Source organism: Anabrus simplex, chromosome 8 (genome assembly GCF_040414725.1).
Source record: "Anabrus simplex isolate iqAnaSimp1 chromosome 8, ASM4041472v1, whole genome shotgun sequence".
NCBI lineage: Eukaryota > Metazoa > Arthropoda > Insecta > Orthoptera > Tettigoniidae > Anabrus > Anabrus simplex.
Window position 1 is genome coordinate 134988621 of NC_090272.1, and position 23072 is coordinate 135011692.

Genomic DNA, 23072 nt, shown 5'->3' on the forward strand with positions numbered 1-23072 from the left:
CTTATGTTTATATATCCCATTAGCCACCACTCTTTTCCTCGTACTTCTCTGTCAAAAAGCCTTTCTCTCCTTATTGTAATATTTTGTATAACTAAAAGAATTGAGTTTTTTTGTCACGAAGTTATTCCACTGAATTCAAACAATTTATCAATGTAATAATGCTTTTTTTTTTTTTTTTTGCTATTTGCTTAACGTCGCACCGACACAGATATGTCTTATGGCGACGATGGGACGGGAAAGGCCTAGGAAGTGGAAGGAAGCGGCCGTGGCCTTAATTAAGGTACAGCCCCGGCATTTGCCTGGTGTGAAAATGGGAAACCACGGAAAACCATCTTCAGGGCTGGCGACAGTGGGGCTCGAACCCACGATCTCCCGATTACTGGATACTGGCCGCACTTAAGCGACTGCAGCTATCGAGCTCGGTATAATGCTTTGTTTGCCAATTGTAATGTTACACTTAAATCCCATTTTTCTCCCATAATATTCTGCCGAATGTAACAAAATTTGTATGGTATGTGTATCGCAGCTATATTAAGAAACCTGCGTATGGAAGTTTTGATTGCAGAATGTTTTCAAGTAGCAGGGATGTTTAAGTCCAAAATTTTAGAACGTAAAAATTACACAGACTTTAGTACGATATATCTCCTTATATAAATGGTTATGCATAGAAAAATAGATACGCAGTGCTCTTAAAGGAAGTATTATCTACCTAATTACGAATTTACATTAACATGTTAATTAAATTTCATGAAAAAATTTAATTAAGAATTACAAATATAGAAGTATCGAAGAACTATTAATTGTACATGAAAGAAATGTTCGTGTATCTCCATTTATATGTATGTGAAATTTCCACAACGTTTCGTGAAAATCCATGCATTAGGTAAAAATATCGTTTTATCTCCGGAGTGTCGCCTTAAGATAGTTAGCTGTCAATCTAATTATGTTACTGGTTAAGTGTAAGACAGGGACAGCTGTCCCTAACTCTGACAGGATAAATTATCTCTCTATATGCGGAGTTATTGTTTTTTTAATGTATTAATTCAAGGGTCACCCGAGCTTAAGTTCATAATTCTGCAGTACACACATTCAATTACACATCAGATGTAATCTAAATTATATGCAAACGGTTTCTGACATGAGCTAGTTAATTAGTTTACACTAAAAAATAAACAATGTACATGTGTCTCTTATGTCTCCTGGGAGGCTCTTTAAAATATGTACCACTGTCGGCAATCCGGAAGATGTTTCTCCGTGGTTTCCCATTTTCATGCAAGGCAAATGCTGGCTGGGGCTGTACCTTAATTAATTCCACAGCTGCTTACTTCCGATTCCTAATAATTGCCTATCCCATCGTTGCTATATGACCTATCTATGTCGGTGAAACTTAAACCAAAATTGTAAAAAAAAAAAAAAAAAAAAAAAGAGAGAATACAGAGGAATTCCATAATGAATTTGTTCCGAATTTACAGCTATATGAAAACTTGTGTAGTAGTTGTAGTAGCAGCAGTTCTTCTTCTTCTTCTTCTTCTTCTTCTTAATCTGCTTACCCTCCAGGGTTGGCTTTTCCCTCGGACTCAGCAAGGTATCCCATCTCTACCGCCTCAAGGGAAGTGTCCTGGAGCTTCAGACTCTGGGTCGGGGATACAACTGGGGAGGATGGCCAGTACCTCGCCCAGGTGGCCTCACCTGCTATGTTGAACAGGGGCCTTGCGTGAGGATGGGAACATTGGAAGGGATAGACAAGGAAGAGGGAAGAAAGCGGCCGTGGCCTTAAGTTAGGTACTATCCCGGCATTAGCCTGGAGAGGAAGTGGGAAACCACGGAAAACCACTTCCAGGACGGCTGAGGTGGGAATCGAACCCACCTCTACTCAGTTGACCTCCCGATGCTGAGCGCACCCCGTTCCAGCCCTCGTACCACTTTTCAAATTTCGTAGCAGAGCCGGGAATCGAACTCGGGCCTCCGGGGGTGGCAGCTAATCACACTAACCACTACATCACAGAGGAGGACTACAGCAGCAGTTACTCATTCAAATCAATATTGGACACGTCACGTATTAAATTACGGTAAGTTGTAATTTCCCGTTATATAATGCTTTGTAGTACTACTAAATGTTTTCATTCCTCACTTGAATGGGGAGGCGGGCCTCCTACACGGTGACACCGTCTCTCAGGCCAGAAGATTTGGATCGGAGATCGAGATGTGCTTGGTTGGCTGGTCGGAATGCAGAGCTATCGGACCACGAACCAACAGTGGCCACTTGTGGACCGAGACTCACTCAATATCCGCCGACGAAGCTTTGTAAAGTACTACAGTAATGTAAGGAGTTAAATAAGATCACGTGTTAATTCTAACAGGTTTAGTTACTGTAGAGAGTACAATATTTATCGACATGATGATCTTTTGGGTTTTGACGCATCCAAGAAATAAATTATAGGAATCCTTTAGAATTCCCGAAGAACTTGTTCTGCTTCTTCAGAAGAGAGACTCGTCTCTTAAAACTACACTGTCCTTATAACAACATTTCGATAACACTTCACAAATACTCTGTTGATTGAATGATACTCTCGTTACCAGATGGCTCACTATGCGCTATTGTATTTCCAGAAGGAATTGACGTCGCCATCCTTGCTCCAAGTCAGATGTTTTATGTTTACATGTCCGCGAGCTGCAACATAGCCAATACGAGGTAATCAGACCAATTAAAGCGGACAGGTGGCGAACTGAATAAAATTGCAACGGAAGAAAGATTGACATAGGAATAGAAAAGTAAAAGTAATATAAAGTAAGTCAAATTTGTGTGGGGAAGGGCAAATGGGTTAATGATAAAAGTAATCGAAAGGAGGTTAAGTAGTTGAGAGTATAAACTAGAAAGGTTTAATTAAATCACAGGTGCACATACACATATGACCTGTATACGACACATTGAGATTAAAACCTAGTAGTCAGGAGAGTACGAAATTTTTAACAGCTTAATTGACTTAATATCGTCCATGAAAGCGCCAATCTATTATTATTTTAATTTTTTAATTAATTAGGTTGTGATAGCATATACAGTATATAAACAGATGTAAATATTACATGAATCTACGTAGACAGAGACGTCATTAGTGGCAGTCGGCAAAACTCTGGAGGAGTAATAATATAACAATTATTTTAATTAAAACTGACTCATGTTGCTTACGTTGTACAAAAACATAGAAACAACGCAAAATGAGGATTCATTAAATTAGTGTCCTCGTTTTTTAATTATTATTTCTGTGTTTATTGTGAAGGTTACTCACTCTAAACTAAAAGCAAGCTTTCGCCATGTGGTTTCACTCTCGTTACAAGTGTAGTAATTACTTGAACTAGGCAGCAGTTGAAGTAGTTACAATGAGGTCCTCGTCCTAAGAGCAGCTGTCTTGCTCAAAGTACCAGCTCTGTTGTAAGTTGTTAGCGAGCCCTCTTTGAGTCTCACACCTAATCCGCTATTAGCACGTCCCAATCTCCAACTTAGGCGTTGCGACGCTGAATATTTATGGCGTCTGGCGCCAGATTAGCAGTTTCCCTTCTTCTGCAGGTATTGTGAACTTGGAGGGGTCGACACTGTTTTGTTACTTCCCTTTATCGGCAAGAGCAAGAAAACTTTTCATTAATGTTACTTTAACAGCTGCTGCACTTATATCATCAGCTCAGCAACGCTCTACACGCCTAAGACATGGGAAGTATGTTGAAGTACAACTTCCCTAATTTAAGCAAGACATTCTCTGGGGCGCTTAAAGAATATTGAACTACTAACAATACTATTCAATGGTATAACACCCTGGAGAAATTTCGTTCAGGCCTTATGTCCGCGTACGAATAAAAAGAAATTAAGTAAAGTAAGTCAACAACACAAGACATTTATTCAGCCTGCAGACAATTCGTGAAATCAAACACACACACACACACAAATACAATTCGCTTTACGTCGCATCTACATAGATAGGTCTTATGGTGACGATGGGAGTGTAAAGGACTAGGAGTGGGAAGGAAGCGACCGTGGCCTAAATTAAGGTATAGCATGGGTGAAAATAGGAAACCACGGAAAACAATTAGGGGCTGCCGACAGTGCCCCTAACCGCACGGCCAATTTGCTCGGTTAAAAATAAATAATAAAAATTAAAATAAATAAATAAACCAATAATGATAATAAGAATTTGACTTCAATTTTCATGGCGATTAATTACGTTAAAAGTAATTCCCAGTATGAAAATACTGAGAATAATTTTTGCTAACAGATGGGAACAATGTCTGGAGGTCTAATGACTGAATTAGGTACGGACACCATGTTTGAAGCTGACAGTTTAAACTGTCTTCGATGATGATGATGATGATGATGCTTGTTGTTTGAAGGGACATACAATCTAAGTCATCAGCCCTGGTTGATTTAGCCGAGGTTAATGAAATCTAGAATGTAATTTTTAGATTAGCCCTTTTTATGATTTCCAGGCAAGAGGTTTGGAGATGAAAGAGACCATGGGCTCGTTGCAAGTAAAAGATCAGTGAGGTGCTGTTTTCTGAGTAATGCAAACTGAACATTTCAAGGTCTTCAACTATCGCGATGTACTGGCCAGAATTGTGTGATAAAATAACAGCAGAAGTGATTATTTATAATCTGTGCTATAGGTGGGCCGGCGTAAGGTTGCACATGACAGCTACGCAAACTGTTGGTCACACTGCAGTGGCGCTCGAAGCGATGTTGCCGCCGTAGCAACAGCTGATTGCACGGCACGTAAGATTTTAGAAACATGAGAGAAATGTCTTTAATGCCATCGCGACGATACACGATACAAATGAAATCGGCCGACAACAATCGCACTTTCAAGACACCGATTAAGTTTACAATGAAATATATCACAGAAAATGATACGTGATAAATCTACTACGAAGTTCTTATTATCGCAATGTTAGAGAATGCGGAAGAAATCGGCAGACAAGAAACTCACTTTAAATACACCAATAAATGTTACGATAATATACGCCGGTGCTAACACAAAAGATTTCGAGTAAAACCTATTAAATTTACGAAGATTCAGAAAAGTTATTCTTCTTACTTTGTTTACATTGGTAGAGGCTCAATACCCTCCAGATCACTGCCATCACTACCGTCGCCTTCGTTGTTGTTGTTGTTGTTGTTGTTGTCGTCGTCATCGTCCAGGCAGATCATCAACTCCTGACAGTCACTGATTATGCCATCTATGGCCATCGCCGAGTTAATTAATGTTGCGGCATGGCTAACTTTCTTCCTCCAAGAAGCCGCATCCACTAAGGTAATACCCTCTCGGAACAGTCTTTCCACTTCAGTAATTGTGAAGGATTTGCTATTTGTGCGAACGTAACGTTTCACATCACTCCATACCAATTCAATAGAGTTGAAGTGACAGTGGTACGGCGGCAACCTAACAACCTCGTGTCCTTGTTCCTTCGCTACCTCATCAACTACGTACGTCGGTGAAAGGCTAAATTAGTCATACCCATATGCGCTGGGATATTTCTTGCCTCCAGCCATTCCACTAACAATTCTTTACAGGCGCTCGAAGTAGGGGTCTTGTCCGTTATTACCGAGTGGTAAAGTGCATTGTCCATAACAATGACGTAAGGGCCATTGAGCTGTTGCAGAAGCTTCTTAAACCAATCTAAAAAGCGAACATGGTCCATATCTTCGTGATAATCACCGGTTTTTTTCGATCGTAACATTAGAAGACCACCTTCCACAAAACCACTGGATGAACCTGCGTGCGCTATTATTAATCTGGCGCCCTTCCCAGTCGGTTGATTACCGGTGCTCTTAGGACTGTCATCAGTCCAAGCTTTATCAATGCACTCCCCAGCATTCACCCACGTCTCATTAAATCATATTACCTCGTGGAGATCCTTACCGACAAGTTTATTTAAAAAAAATACTCCTAGGCATCACGATGTGCGACTTTTCAAGCAACAGTTTTCTTCCGTTCAGTTTTGTGTATCTGAAACCTAAGGCTCGCAATACCGATTTTAAGGAAGTTTTACTCCCGGAGAAAATATGTTTCTGTTTAAGGGAGACTAGTAATTTTGCCACCACAGGATATTCCTTCCTGCTGTAATAATCGTACACGTGTCTACGTATTGCATCAGCCTGGAAAGAATCAATTCCTGTTACAGGAGGTGCCTTAAATCGTTTCTTTCCTGGAGTGCTAAGAAACAAGTCCCCACTCTCAGTCCTGTTTCCGCCACTGCTAGGTTCCCCAGTCCATTTTTCCTTCAGTTCCTGGAGGAGAACACCTTTCTGAACCACAGTCCGCTTTGAAAGCCCTAATGTTTGACTTGTACGTTCCACGACTTGATCTGTAGGAACAGAGGGACGACCATGGAAACGTACGAATTCCCTCTCCCTCTCGTAAAACTCGCGAGTTCTCCGCACTTATTCACATGCCTGACTATTAAGGGGCACTTCTCGGCGCAAAGGATTATCACTTCGCGATTCATCATATTGTTGTTTCCGTGACATCGCACTGCACTAGTAAAAAAAAAATCACAGTTATCTCACAAGAAAAACACAACTTTCATCAACGCGCGAACCACACCTGACCACGTGCTAGCAACGACAGACAAGCGGCAACACTTCAATATGGAAGTCAAGGTATTTATAGATGGCACCACTACACCAGCCATATTGCCAACAACAACCAAATGAAAATAGTTCATCTTTATTTTGGAGCTCGCTTAAACATTACAATTTTTTTTAAATGCTCATATTTTTGTAAGTATATAAAAGGTGATACGCAATCTACAGAATTAAATACGAACTAATATGTATAAAATCGATTAACTGTATCTGACATAAAAAGTAATGGATTGGTTCTGATTGACGGGTGACGTTCTTCAATTATTTTTTGTAGTAATGCCAACAGGAACTATAACTGTCAAGTGCAACCTTGTACCGGCCCACCTATAGCATATATTCAGTTGTGGCTCCAGACTAGGAAATTAGAAAGGGAGTTCTTCCGGGATATCTGGTAGTAACTATGATTTAAATACTTCATATAACTGAGCCAGACATGACAGCTGTTTACGGAAGGTATTTTCGATTTGAATAGCCCTTTTTGCTATTTCTTATCTGATAGAGGAACTTTTGGAAAAATTACAATTAACGTACAATTTCAAAAATAAGGTTACTAGAAGGAAACCATAACTTAATTTCATCGATTGTAAATGTTAAAAGATATAATATCTTTAGGCTTTTTCAATCGTGAAATTACCAGTGTTTCGCTCCAGAGGTTTGCAGTGGTGTCTCAACGGCGCACTAGCCGCCACAGTCTTGGAAAGGTGTAGTAATCCAACTGAAGAGCCCACTGCTACACTGGGGCGAAACGCTGGTAATTTCACGACCGAAAAAGCCTAAAGAGATTATATGCCTTTAACGAACAATTTGATTAAATAATACCGGTCACCTACTAGTTTAAGTACCCTAAACTAATATGTTATTTAAATCATGTTTATTAAATAGTGTGTGGTTCGACTAAATTCTCACTGGCTGAAAAGTAACTTTACTGAAATTGTATCCCATCAAGAGGAGAAGGTGTGATCGGCTTATTACGTCCTCTAAACAACTTGCACTCTGATGGTAAAGGTTGTAAATTTTTCAGTGGATCCCTTTGGTGGCAGCATCAAGAAATTTCAATAGTAATCCTGTCCACGGTTTTTGAAAAACAGGCTTCTATGAGGGAAGTACTTATACGAAATTTACCACTGTTTTCAAGTAGTGTTATTTGCATTGTTATTGAAGAATTGTGAACTGCTGCGATATTCGCCATACTATGATTTTGAATCTCCAGTCCTCTGCGGATTTAGCCAAAGTATTGCTTTCGAAATTAAGTGAAATACTTGAAAATGTAAAATAATTTTTTATATTGTACTGAAGTTCGAAATGAATGTAGCGCAATTAACAGTTGTTCCAGTAGACAAATATTATTTTTATAACATTTTCCAAAATGCGCCATAATTAAATTCTTGCCTAGTATTTATGATTTAGCCGCGTCCGCTCTATTGGTGTCAGTTTTCTGAAGTTACATAAATAATAATAATAAAGTTATTTGCTTTACGTCCCACTAACTACTTTTACGGATTTCAGAGACGCCGAGGTGCCGGATCTTTGTCTCGCAGGAGCTTATTAAGTGCCAGAAATTCTACCGACACGAGTTTGACGCATTTGAGCACCTTCAAATACCACCGGACTGAGCCAGGATCGAACCTGGGGTCATAAGGCCAACGCCTCAACCATCCCAACCACTCAGCCGCGCTCGAATTACATATTTTCTGTCTCTTCTCCATTGGACAACTTTTGTTCTGTTCGGACGCTTATATTTTAGCTCGACGAATTTTAAATTCTTCAAAGGTTGAAAACTGATTTTTCTCCTCTAACTAGTGTTAAAAGGGGACGATTATTTAGTTTTACTTCCCCTTAAAACAGTAACCAGTACCAGCACTTGACACTTTACTTTCCTTCAATCATCACTTCATCTTTGTGCCTGGTAAGGATCTGCCATCTAAAATTCAATATTGTGTGAATAATTTCGAAGATATATGTGCTGCGGGTCAGTATTTCTCCCACAATATTACCACATAGCGGTTTTCGCAGGCGCAACGATGATTTGTAGTTACTATTTACTGTTGGAATGGGCTCGTAAAATCAATTTTAAATGTCAAACTTTATCTCTTTCATACTCATTAAGTAGTGTATATTAATCGCACAGTAATTAGGCATCTGATGAATGATTGTTGCTGCCAGTGACGGGCATTATTCGCTATAAACAGAGTGACGCAATCTGTGAGCTTAGGGCGGGATGTACAAGGTCACTGGTTTTCGGAAGACGACGAAGAGAAAATGACATTCTACTAGCATCTACTAAAACGTTTATAGCACGAGTATGAAGAAAGCACTACTTGCAACTGTACTCCCGAGCATCTAACTTTGCAGGAAATGCCATTCTGATTGGAAGAGTTGTGATGACAGTCGCCCGAGCTTTCCAATTCTTAGAAAGGTAACGGCTATAGGCCAAATGCTTTCTAAACATCCTTCTGAGTGACTGCGTGGCCGTGTAGGTATTGTGGAAGGTCTGATTAGCACCCTATCTCTCTCTCTTCCCGGTTCGCTATTTCGTAACGCGCTTGTTCACAGGTTGTGTTGAGCCACTGCGTACATTGCTTAGCACGGTGTGTAGTCGCAGGTCGGGCAGCGAGAGCAGTGAAAGGCGAGGCAGTCCCCTTTGGTTGTCCTTCCCCACGTGCGCGGCCGATTCCCGCGCAGGACGTTTACAAAGTATTTGGACTATACTCAGCAACTGAGTTATGGCGTGTCCACACTGAACAGTCATTCCTCGTGGAGCACCAGTGGATTGTCTTAGCATAGTATTGTCGTCATTCATTTGCACTGAATTTCTGATCTTAACACCAGGTAAACTTCGTAGACGTGCGAAGAAATCAAAAATAGACGGTTTGATAGAAGTGTTAAAACACCAAATTTCATGAAGAATTGTGAAGTACGAAAATAATTTTCTAAGTAATTTTCTACTGGTGCTGTGAGTAGGAGTAGGAATAAAAATTATTCTGAAAAACTTGTCTTTGAAAGCAGTGATAAAGCGTTTTCACAGTGCCGAGCAATGGTATGCACGGTCTTCTTCTAACTACAGCCTTAACAATCCTTATCACAACTTTGGAGTCTTTCGTCTTTTCTAATTTAGGGAATTTTAAAACGTTGTGGATGTGCTACTCAGGGACTCTGACGATAGTTCGTCAGGCTCGACTGATGTGTCAATCGATATGGTGGATAAAATTTTTGACGCTAGATGTTCTACTTCACAAGCTACACGTGAATGGATTACTATAGCGTATGCCGGCTTTAAGTTGTACACTCAAATAGATTATAATGTTATTATCAGCAGAATAATGGTATGCGATCTGTATTCCCAATTTCTAGCCTGTTAACAATCGCTAATAGTTCTCTCAAGTGAGTATACTTGCCGACTTCCTCCCTGTGCAAACCGCTCATGCTCTACAGATGTCAACAAACGTGCCCGCCTTGTAGTCATGATCGTTAAGGCGTCAAATCTCCACGGTCCGACACGATGAGTAGCCGGTTTGAGTTCTTCGGTGAAAAAATGTCATCATCATAATGTTGGCCGGCAGAGTAGGAGAGGTAGCGTTAAACTATTTTTAATCAGTAGATTGCCTGCCAAAAGCCTGCATTCTGTTTAAAAACTCTACGCAGTCGTTGCTGTTGATGGCGATTTGCCCGTTGGATGGATAAGTTAAGCCTTGAACAGACCCCTAAGTGTTATTCAATATGAATAGGATATCTATCGACACCGGGTTTCGCCCATTCCCTCCCATATGATCATCATCCCGCACTCAGAATCCCAGATCGCCTATCGTCGTCAAATAGAAAGACCTGTACCAGGGATGTCAAAGATGTCCTCAAACGCTCCCGGCCAAATAATTAATGTCAACCAACGTAATTGCAGTCAGTTGCTAGTGGTGACGATTGGTGCGGCAAGTAATACATAATTTAATACTTTTTCCAGTTGGTAACGGTGTTGATTGGACCCCTTCCATGCACACGGTTCTCCGTACTTACAATTAATCAGCCTCCATATATGACGGTATGGTATATTTAATCTGGAATATTTCTGTCATATAGTTCCAGGACTGGGTCCCATGGTTAAAATTAACTTGTCCCAGAGAAAGTGTGTATCAGACTTCCTTCAATAATTGGAAAATTACAAAAGCTAGCGAATATAAAAAAATATGTAGTTACATTGTTCTTGAAACTGGATACAGTTCGTAAAATGTTGATATTTTTGGAAGTAAATTACACATTATAGAAAAAAATTCGTAGAGAATGTTGATCATAACTAGTAGAATAAATCTGCCTATGGTGAGCAGTATAAATAATTCTCGTTTCATAATGATGAATCTGTGAATTGGTAATAATTGATGTGATGTTTTTGAGCATTTTAATTTTATAGATCATAATAATAGAAGTCATTATGCGGAGATGTTATTATGTTTGTTGCCTTTGTGATAGTTCAAGAGTTGGGACCCATGGAGTATGGTATTTTCCTATGCTAAAAAGGCCTACATGTTAACAGTGTATGGAGGGAGAATTCTATTTGTTCTTGTGCTCTGTACATGGAACGATATCCCAATAACGTCATCCATCTCGACAATTATTTGTGAACCTCTTAAACTAATTATGTAAAACAGGAAATGTAACGCCTAGGAAACATAATAGAAACAAACGAGTGACTGGAGAAAAGGGTGAAAATAATTATTTAGCTGCTGTTGCTGTAGATCTGCACGTTAATTCCCATGCAATCGCACGAAGAAGTGGCATGGGTCTGGGAAGTGTACTACGCGTTCTCGTCTGCCATCCGTGTCATTTAATTCTTCATAAGGAGCTGCATGGAAACGATTTTGAGAATCGTGTGAACTTTCTACATGAGCATTAATACAAGATACACCATATTTACCATGTATTCTTCTCAGTGATGAAGCAACATTTACAAATCATGGCCAAGTAAACTCTTCCGAAACACGCAGTGTTGGTCCGCAAGCATTTCCCATTGGCGTCGACAGGTTCAACGTCAGCGTACATGGAGTTTGAATGTATGATGTGGAATAGAGAACCATCAGCTCATAAACCATACTTTTCATAGAAGAAACATTAGATTCTCAAACGTATCTCAACCTCTCAACAGATCATCTTCCACAGATGTTAGACGACTTTCTACTACAGACTACGAGGAGCGTTTGATATCAACGCTTGTCTTCACCGATTGTTTCCAAGTGGACGAAGGGGACCTCTACTTTTGCCGACCCGTTCATCAGATTTGATCCTTCCAGATATTTTTTTTCTGTAGAAAGCTAAGAGACACTGTTTATAATGACATTCCTACTACACCACATGATATGCAACGATGTATTACTGCTGTCTGCGCTGGCATTTCTGATGAAGTGCTAGAACCTGTGCATCAATCTTTACATGGCTAACTGAATGTTTGTATTGAAGCTATTGGTCGTCATTCCAAATACAACATTCAAAGGCGAATTCTCTTTCTTCTTCTTCTTCTTCTTCTTCTTCTTCTTCTTCTTCTTCTTCTTCTTCTTCTTCAGAATACAAATCATTTGTACATTCACTTTTTCTAAAGTTTGTGCTGACACATGGAACAGACAACTACCTGCATTTACAATTTTCAAACTACGATAGCTCACTTCCGAAATATAAGTCCGAATGTGAACTCATGATTTCGTTACACTAAGGTTCGAATATAGCCTACGTATGTAGTCTAATTTTATTGACGTTGTCGCATTAAATAATCACCACAAATATGCTCCCACAGAGGATAAGAACAGGAAGAACATAAAGAAAGACACAGAAGTTGCGAATTCTTGGGGCGAATATGGTGCGAAAGGGTACGAGCCAGGAACAGAGGGAATTTTGTAGGTAAACAACTACACTGCCTGACAAAGAAATTAAAGGAACCAGAAGGGGAGGAGGAAACGAAATGGAACTTCACGTGTTGAGAGTCAAACTTACAAAGAACTTGGCAATATGAATCCACGTATCAGTATAACTTTGCACCCGATCTGGCCTTGATGCATGCACTGGTTTGGTGAGAAAGGGTGTCATAGAGCCGTTGTATCCTCTCCTTACGCAAGCTGGCACACAACTGTTGTAACTGGTCCTTGATATCCTGGATACTGGCTCTGGGACGGAGTTGACGTCCGAGCTGGTCCCACAAATTCTATCAGGGACAGGTCCGAGTATCTCACAGACAGTTCGTAGAGACACGTGTCGTGTGTGGACGAGCACTGTCGTGTTGTAAAATTACACCACGATCCTGTCGCGTGAAAGGTAACACATGAGGACGCAGGATGTCCGTGACTTGCCTTTATGCCAAGAGAGTTCCCTCAATCACTACCAACCGTGACCTGACGTCATACCCGTTGGCTACCCACAAAATGACACCGCTGTGCCTCTCCAAAATATTGGAAGATTGGAACCTCTACCCAGATCACCGTCATACTCACAAACGATGGTCATCCGTGGTAGCTCAGAACCGCGATTCGTCACTGAATACAAGGGACGCCATTCATCAGCAGTCCATACCGGTTACGGCACCACTCCAAAAGCAGCCTTTTGTGTTGTGGTGTTAACAATATCCTTCGCATGGGACGGTAATTACGTAATCTAGCTGTTGCTAGTCTGCGACCAATGGTGCGGGATGACACAGAATGTTGCAGGAAGCACATTAACTCTTCTCGAATGGCAAACGCAGATGTGAAGGGGTTACGATGTTATGGGTGCAGAATAGAGCCGTTCACACCCGTTATACACTTTACCAGTGCTGCTAATAACACTAAACACGAACAACACTAATTCATTCTAATGGCCGTTCTACCTTTCACTGAGAATTGCTACTCTAATCATTTACATACCGGCTAGGGTTGTGTAATTTACGTGTACGAAGTTGCCTTGACAACCGACCATTTCTCCTAGGGTACTTAGGTATTTTTTCGGGCAGTGTATGAAAATGGAAAAATATAGTAGTAGAGCAACCATATTAATATCATATTCCCGTACTTTTTCCTTTGATGTCACTGAATGAATCAAAACAAATTAGTGGGTGACGTAGCAGACCAGGAAGTAATTTGAACGTCTATATTTCAATATTAGTGCCCTTTGGTAAAATATTACCGTCGGGTTGTGTCTGAAACATACTTTATTTTGAATAGAAGGGGAGAAGCCACAAGAATATTTTTCTCTGTTGACGACAATATTCTGGAAGCAGGTTAAGTGAATGTATTTTTGATTACAGTAGCGGAGAGGTGAGGGGAGAGAAACTCATTTGCAAGTCAAGACGGTGAATATATTACGTCGAGTGTTAAGACTTGCAAGGTAAATATCAGACTTGTAGTCCATGTAAATATCAGCAATGTTTACACCGCTCATTACAGACAGTCACTGAGCTGGAATAATGAATTACACCAACACAAAGGGAAAAATACATCAGAAATTGAAATGAGGAGCAGTAACTCTGTGAGGAAACATTGTTTCCATATTGAAAGAACACAGTCAAGTTTTCAAATGCTTTGTATTGTTGGTATGAGAGTGACGGGGATGGCAGGTCGATAGATTCGTTGAAGTCAGAAGGTCTTATTTTCCTTCTTTCTGATCTCTTTCCCAACATCTTGGGGTCGGAACATGATGTGGATTTGCCCTAGTTTTACGGTCAAATACCCATCCCGACATGAGGTTTTATGAATAAGTTTAGACGTTTCTTGAATTTGGGAGCGATTACTGGTACGAGCAACACTTTCACTCATGTAATGTGAAATATTGTATTTCATAGTAAGTTCAACTTTATTTTTGTTAACATTGATGCTTTCACGGCCCTTGCTTGCAGACATGGTACAATCTTTTGGGATTATGCCGTGCCAGGAAAACAAGGTGAAATCCTTTCCGTTTCGCAAAGAACTTTGCTCCACGTCCTCAGAAGAAAACCTCGACTGATCACGAGAAAGACTTCTCCAATAATGGCTGTTTTAATTTGAGAATGCTTTACAGTTGGTCATAGTAAGTAGTATATTCATTCGTCACTAGATGGCTCGCTGTAGGCTGGCAAAGCGCTCCAAGCGGGAGCTGACGACACCACCAAAGCTCTAAAGATGTTCCTGGTTATTCTCTCTCTCTGTGTGTGTGTGTGTGTGTGTGTGTGTGTGTGTGTGTGTGTGTGTGTGTGTGTGTGTGTGTGTGTGTGTGTGTGTGTGTGTGTGTGTGTGTGTGCGAAGTAACAGGGAGGTCATCAGATGAATCAGGAACGAATGTGGTAGAAGAAATAAGTAGAAACTAATAAAACAATAAAATAAAGTGCAATGAAAGTCACCCAGAATAAAATAGAGCAGAGCTAAAGAATGGACCTAAAGTGTGTCTTCTTTATTTCTATTTAAATAATATCGAGAAGAAGGCATTATGCTCAGTTCATGGTCCATCATTCTAACAGACTACGCCATGATTAAAATAATTAGTCGAAAGCCATCTGATAATTAGGTAACTCTTCTTAATGCGTTGAAAATAAGGTTTAGGATGGTATACTTTTATTCCAGTAGAAGTTGAGTTTAGTAAGTAATTACAGTATCGAAAAGTTGTACATTTCATGTCAGTTTGAAGAATGTAAACGTATAAAATTCGGCGAAGTACTCAGTAAAAGATATTTAATTTGTTCACTGTGGAAATATTTCTACCTTCGTCTATACTATCACATGAACAGAACATGATGTCTAGAACGATGTGTTATTAAGATTAACGTCTTACCTTAGGGTCGACTAAAAGGCATTATTTTTAATTCAAGCAAACGAATCGAAAGTGTATTTTTCATTGAACTGATTGTTTATTGCTGCTTTAGGATATTAATTTTATGACCAACTATCGAATTCATCCAAATACTTAGAAGATTTTATATATTCCACCATTGCGTGTTCTCCAAATTATTTCGAACCAGACGACAATCTAGGGATTAAAGAGATCATGTTTTTAATTCAATATGTAAAGAAAATCACTGTAAAGTATTAAGAACAAATGTAAAATACAGCACTAAATATTTAAGTCGTTATTCGTCATACGAAACGCAGAATAAGATGGGAACTGATCGGAAATAACTTTTTCATTTTAGGTCAGTCTTCTTTTTCTTCTAATTATACTTCCTCTTCTTCTTCTTATTCTTCTTCTACCGCTTTTACCACACATGCGAGGTCGGGAGTGCAAACTGTTTCTAACATGTGGATTCGTAGCTTTTTACGGCCGGATACCCTCCCTGACACCAACCTTATATTGAAGGTTATAGTTCCTGTGGCAGTAAGTAGTGTAGTGTATTGACTGAATATGAGGGGGAACTTGGAACAAGGACGCACGTCCATTACCTGAGCCAGAAGAATTAATAAGAAACGGTTAAAATCCCCGACCCGACCGGGAATCGAACCGGGAACCACTGAATCGAACGTCTCGATACTGACCATTCAGCCAGGGAGTCGAACATTTTAGGTCAATGTTTGGGAGTATTCGAAGGTCCATTTTATACCTTCCGTTAAGATTCCACTCTTACTTGCACGTATAACATATTTTTAACCTGATTCCATTTACAGTTTTGATATTTTTTTCAATAGAAGTAGCCCTCCGATCTCAGTATACTCGACTATTACAACGTTATAAGCTCGTTCTATATGTTACTGGCAGAATGTTGGCCTCCGGATTTCAAAATCACGGGTTCAACCCCGGCAGTAGTAGTCGGATTTTTGAGGGGTGGAAGAAAAGTCCATTCGACATTCCATGTCGTACAGTGACAGCGTGCAAACGATCTTTGTTATCCAATTTGGTGTTTACCCTACAAAATTAATGAAAAAAAAAGCCATAAATCCTCTAAGAAAGATGCAGTTGCCATCTGGTAGAGCAGAACGGAAATCGAAACTGACATGCAGGTAACCTAGAAGGCATTAAAATAAAATGCATGCAAACAGTAACTGGGGTCATATTATTATTACTATTATTATTATTATTATTATTATTATTATTATTATTATTATTATAATTATTATGATTATTATTATTATTATATGTAATTCGCTGAGGCCATCAAGGACCACGTTAAGTCTTGTTGCATTTGACACTGAACTATTATTATTATTATTATTATTATTATTATTATTATTATTATTATTATTATTATTATTATTGTTATTATTATTTATTATTTTATTATTTTATTATTATCTTATTATAATAATGGTAGAAAAATACGTTGATCAGTGACATAATAGTGTTAATGGACATTGAAATGGAGAAATAACATTTGTCCAAAAAAATGGTCGAATATATTAATACTTCGAAGATTGTAGAGTTGTGAAAATTATGAGACACAAAGGAGAACATTTCTTTTTTCTTTTTTTTCTTTTGTTTTGGTTTTTCCCCTTACTTGCCTTCTAAATTTGTATCATGGATCTCCCTATTTTTGAGTCAAATGCTCACCCAACTTACTAAACTTTGTGAAATAATTCATTATCATTTTTAAATATTACGTTGAAATTAAATATTACTGTTTGATCTGTTGCTAATCCTATAAGATCAGTTTCCTAGAGTGTGGACAGTAAATAGTACAAAGCACAACGAATTAATAGTACTCAAGTAAGTCAAAGTATCACACAACCACTTCATGTAATTTCGCTCAAAAGAGAAATTAAAAATTCTCAACTTTGGAATTTAATATCGATAGAGGAATCTATTGACTATAATATCGCTAGTGATGTAATTAAAGAAAATGTAACTTGTGTTCTATAATTTACATTAAACAGACAACAAGTAACAAGCAAAAGAGCTCCACTGTAGCCCAAAAAGGTTTCTTGTGAGCAGGCAAGTAATAAGACAATCGAAATGTTCAATAATTAGTGTTGAGTGTAATAATTTTCACATCTCTGTCTATCTCCTTAAAATATGGGACTGTTTGTCTTTATGTTGCCTTCACTTCATCACTGACAGTATCACACGACGCTAGTATCCGTCCCTGCTAAGCCCGGCGACTTCCATATACATTTTAAGACCTTCCGTATGATGATGTGAAATTCTGAGGATCAAACACGTCCAAGACTTTCACTCTGCGGAAAATCTTACCTGCGCCGGGTAAATTCATTTTAAAATCATCTACAAACATAATCTATTGTACGAATATAAATCCATTTTTGTAAGTTTTTTACCAAATATTTCGTATTTGGGTCATTAGTCTATAGATTGGTTTTATACAGCATGCCGTGCCACCCTATTAGTACTAATTATTATTGCATCTTACAGCTACTATAAATTGTTTGTCATATTCTTGTCTTAGCTAACCTGTACCGCTGTTAGTCTCTATACTTCTTTCAGAAACTAACTGACTAAACGTGGATACCTCAGAATGAGTCCTATCCATCTATTGTACCTATTCATCTGGTCAACTTGGATCATTATCTCTTCACCTGTGATCCGATCTATCATCTCACCTCCATTATTCTTTTGTAACATTACGCTATTTTTAAAATCATCCATTCTCTTTCTTCTGAGCCAGTTATTGTCTATGTTTCACTTGCAAGATAGGAAAAGAAGATCAAATGAAATTCCATGACATTTGACTGCCCTTCGAAAATTGACTACCTCAACGGGAATCGAACCCGTGATCCAAAGAATACTAAGTCTGACACTGTACTAATGACCAAAGTGCTGAATAGTAATTGTTACGTTCATGTAACATGTATCTGACACCCAATAGCAACTGCAAATATACGCGCATATCAAAATTATTAACTGCATGTGTTTGAGTCATCAGTCCATAGACTGGTTTGATGCAGCCCTCCATGCCACCCTATCCTGTGCTAACCTTTTCATTTCTACGTAACTGTTGCATCCTACATCTGCTCTAATCTGTTTGTCATATTCATACCTTGGTCTACCCCTACCGTTCTTGCCACCTACACTTCCTTCAAAAACCAACTGAACAAGTCCTGGGTGTCTTAAGATGTGTCCTATCATTCTATCTCTTCTTCTCGTCAAATTTAGCCAAATCGATCTCCTCTCACCAATTCGATTCAGTATCTCTTCATTCGTGATTCGATCTATCCATCTAACCTTCAGCATTCTTCCGTAACACCACATTTCAAAAGCTTCTATTCTCTTTCTTTCTGAGCTAGTTATCGTCCATGTTTCACTTCCATACAATGCCACACTCCACACAAAAGTCTTCAAAAACATCTTTCTAATTCCGATATCAATGTTTGAAGTGAGCAAATTTCTTTTCTTAAGAAAGCTCTTCCTTGCTTGTGCTAGTCTGCATTTTATGTCGTCCTTACTTCTGCCATCGTTAGTTATTTTACTACCCAAGTAACAATATTCATCTACTTCCTTTAAGACTTCGTTTCCTAATCTAATATTTCCTACATCACCTGCCTTCGTTCGACTGCACTCCATTACTTTTGTTTTGGACTTATTTATTTTCATCTTGTACTCAGCAACTTCTCGAGATCTTCTGAACATTTGAAGACTGTTCACGTGAAAACCCTTACTTTATGTAAGGGCGGTAAAGAAGTTCATTAGCCATAAACATTTCAGTAGTTTCATCGCTCGTGGTGGAATATAACAGCTATCAAAATATGAACTATGAATACACAGAAATAATCGGTAACTCTGGTAATACGAAACAGATTCTCCTTCGATATGTAGGAAAGTGAAGATTCATATTAATCCCCGATGGAGAGTCAAGGAATTTATTTCCGGAAATTTATCTAAACAACGCCAAAGAAGAGGAGAAACTTGATCAGTTTTTAGAGCTTTTCGATGACAAAAATCATTATATCCACCAACTTCAAATTGAAGAATAAGAGATGATGATACACAAAACTTCCAACTAATTCTTTCATCTCAGTCTCTTTTTGCATTACTGTCAATTGAATTTTAACTCGCCTGTCCCCACACGATTTTCAAAATTGTCATATAATGACGATTTTATTTGCTTAACTCCCAGTTGCTAGAATGATGCTTTGAACACCCGTAGGAAGAATATTTTACGATATCAAACGCTATTCACTGTTTATGAGCATTTCTCCCATAAAATCATCTGCATATTTTACTAAATTTCAACTACAGGAAGACAGTTTATTAATGCAAGCTTCTTAGAGAAAGACAGCCTCAATGCCAGGAGCGTAAAGTAAGAAAGGAGAGAACATGATATCCCATTACTCTTACTACAGACTTCATTCTGGTCCGACAGAGCTAAGGCAGTGAAACTTTGTCCTGAAGCATTGAAGGGAATGAGTGGAATACAAAGAAGACACAAAAGAAAGAAGCTGTACAAGTTTAATATAAATTCAAAGCCCCCGTGTTCAGACTCGTTTCTTTAAATACTTGACAGTTTTCAATCACGGAGCCGTCGATTGCGAAGCCTTTGAAGATCGTCCTTTGTTTCGGCAAGTCTCGTTCTTTTCCTTTTGTGAACTCTAGACCGACGCTACTCCGAGGATAACAGCCAACTTCGCTGTAAAGCTGCACTACAGTTTGACAGGTCCTAGTCCACCCACACTACTCTGTGTACAAACGCAACGAAGGTTTCAATGTTAGGCTTAAAGTGAAGTTGTACTTAGTGAGATATAACTGATGTAGGCTACATAAAGGATCTGTTGCTTAAAGAATAGCAATCGTCACTTTTACAAGTAAGTTTTTTGCAAGTTTTCTTTACGTCGCACAGACACAGATAGGTCTTACGGCGACGATGGGACAGGAAGGGGCTAGGAGTGTGAAGGAAGCGGCAGTGGGCTTAATTAAGGTACAGATATGGTGTGTTGTGAAAAATAACATTTAATTAAAATATAGAGCGACGGTTTAAAAAATCCACTTGTTTATGTGTAAGAGGGTCGTTTGAACAGCTGGAAAAGTGTGTAGATAATGGTGAGTTATGGCAGAATGCTAGGAGTCTGCACTTCTTCAATTATTGAACTGAGGACAAATTTACCCGTTGGGCCGTCTAGGATTTGATTTCTTACCTTGAAATTCCAGTCGCCAATGATTGAGACGACATCCTTTCTTAGTGTCAATTATAGTACCTTGTTTCTCGTAAATCTTCATAGAACTATTGTCGCGACCACCAAATTAGGCGGGTCAGAGAAATTACGCTGTTGCCAAGGTTATGTAGCAACTGGCGAAGAAATGTCTAACTGAACACATCATTTCAGAGCACGAGGCAAGTTGTTCTCTCTCAAGCTCCTGATGTTATTTCATACAATGTTTCAAAACAAATTATACTACAAGCTTCAGGAAAGACTGCTGATTTCATTGGTATAACTATTTTCCATATACTCCACTTCAAATAATTATTAAAATAAAATCTTGAACGAGTAAATTTAAATCCGTAGAATCATGTATTGAAAATTTCAGTAAGCGGCCAAGTTTTTATTTCTTCAGCCAATAAAATTTTGTCTGCGGGAAAAATGTAAAAAATTGCCTGTCTTCTATTTTTTATCTGAAACATATTTCCGTGAGTCTTGTAATTTTCCTGGAAAATGGCCCGGAAAGCGATCATGTAAATGTCGCTGGCTGAGGCAGTTTGAGGCGCGCGCGCCAGCACAGGCTGCAGGACGCCGTAAATACTTTCGGATTACATATTAATCCGTATCAGTTTTATTACATTATAACTTTAAATATTTGAATACTGTATATTGTACTGAGTAATATGGAAAAAGAACTACTTTAAAGAATAGGTTAACATTAATTTAAAATGAACTAAGAATCGGTTTCTAGCTTCAAGGCAGTCTAAGATTTCTTAGTCACTGTCATCACACATCTCACTATCTGTCGAGTCGTCATTTACACTGATGATGAATGGCTCCATTCTTTCGTCCCTTACTATTTCCTTGGCCCAATCGTCTGTTTGAAAATTTTCCGGGCGATTGAAGCACTTTTCCCAGTCTGCAGCAGTCACACGGTCGATGGCTTCTGACGTGAATTTTTCTACGTCCTTTATTTTGAATGTCTTGGCCCTCTCTGCCACTTCTCTCTTGACTTGAGCCCAAATCAATTTACATTCACTATCCATTTTAACTGCACTTACGGTGCGAGCTCAACAGCTGCATGACTGGGAATGACTCGGGTAAGGTGGCCTGGAGCGGATGGTCTTCAACTAGACAGCACTGCACGATCAGCGTTGCCAAACCGTCTTGGAGGTAAGCGACTCTCGACCATCTGTCGCTTTGCCGTTCCCATATCTGACGACAGCGCAGTTTTCCTCACCCGTCTAATTTGGTGGTCGCGACAATAGTCAGTAACTTCCCCGTGAATGATATTGATGTTAAAATGTTGGGCTTGAAAACGTACAGACATCATTCTATCAGTTTTAAATTTGCATCCCATTGTAGCGTCACGTGTCCAGTTACTACCAATGAGGGCAACTCCAATTATCCCTTTATTTTCGTGTCGAGAATATTGGACCATGTGGTCATCTGTTGCAAATTCATCCATACGAGTCCACCTCACCTCACTTATTTCTAAATATCGATGACTGTTCCCCCATGTCTCATTTTACTATTCGCAGTGTTCCTTGATTCCTGAATCACACATTCCAAGTTCCTAAGAAGTACTGATCTTTGCAGCATCACACATTTCTTGAGGCTTCTCTCAACCTATACTAGACTTAACTAAAGTTGGCGTCTGACAGGTAAGGCTGGAGGGAGGAGCACTGCACGTGCCATTTCACGATGTTGCCACATTCCAGCATTCCTTTCTACATGCTGTTACCCCTCGCTTCCGGCTCACTTGTTCCCTCCTTCATTCAGACCGCTGTGATCTGTTGTAGACTACCTGGCCAGGCGGTGTCGTCCCATTTGCGATCACTCTTATACAAACAATCAGGTTGTTATCAGTGACAGTGACAGGTTTGGCAACTCCCAGCAAGACGAGCTGCCCTGAAGTTTTATCTCCATGGCTACCGCAGTCGCCCCACCCTCGTTTCCATGGCAACCACATAGCCACTCCCTTTATCCCGCCTCGGCAGGCAGTAAACGGACCTCCCTCTAAGAAATGTCAGACGTCAACTCTTATTATTAGCAGTATAGTTCACCCGAAATCCGACTGAGGAACTTGAAGCTCTGGAACATTTTAAAGCTATGGGGAATTCTTGGGAAAATTTACAATGGTGGTTTCTTGTTGCCTTCCATTAACATCCAGTCCTGTAAATTCACCAACCCAGTCTTCTTCTTGGATTGGTTATCCGATCATCCGCTGGCTTCCTCAGCTTAACAGGGACACCACGTGTAGGTAGGATTTGGAGGATTGTTTTGTGAAAGACTAAATGAACTCCCTTCGTGAGTTCATATATGGCACCACACCTCCGTTTATAGCCAGAGTCTCAAGTTGTTGACAGAGACTGCCTCAGGTCGTTTCCTGAGCCCGTTCACATAACTTGGTTACGATTATTAATATTATTAGGTGAAATGGGTAGATC

General features: G+C 39.4%; 1 pseudogene; it reads right to left on the minus strand.

Annotated features, from left to right (window-relative positions):
* Positions 1-5086: 5086 nt before the first annotated feature.
* LOC137501912 (uncharacterized) lies at positions 5087-12189 on the minus strand (annotated as a pseudogene).
* Between the last annotated feature and the right edge of the window lie 10883 nt (positions 12190-23072).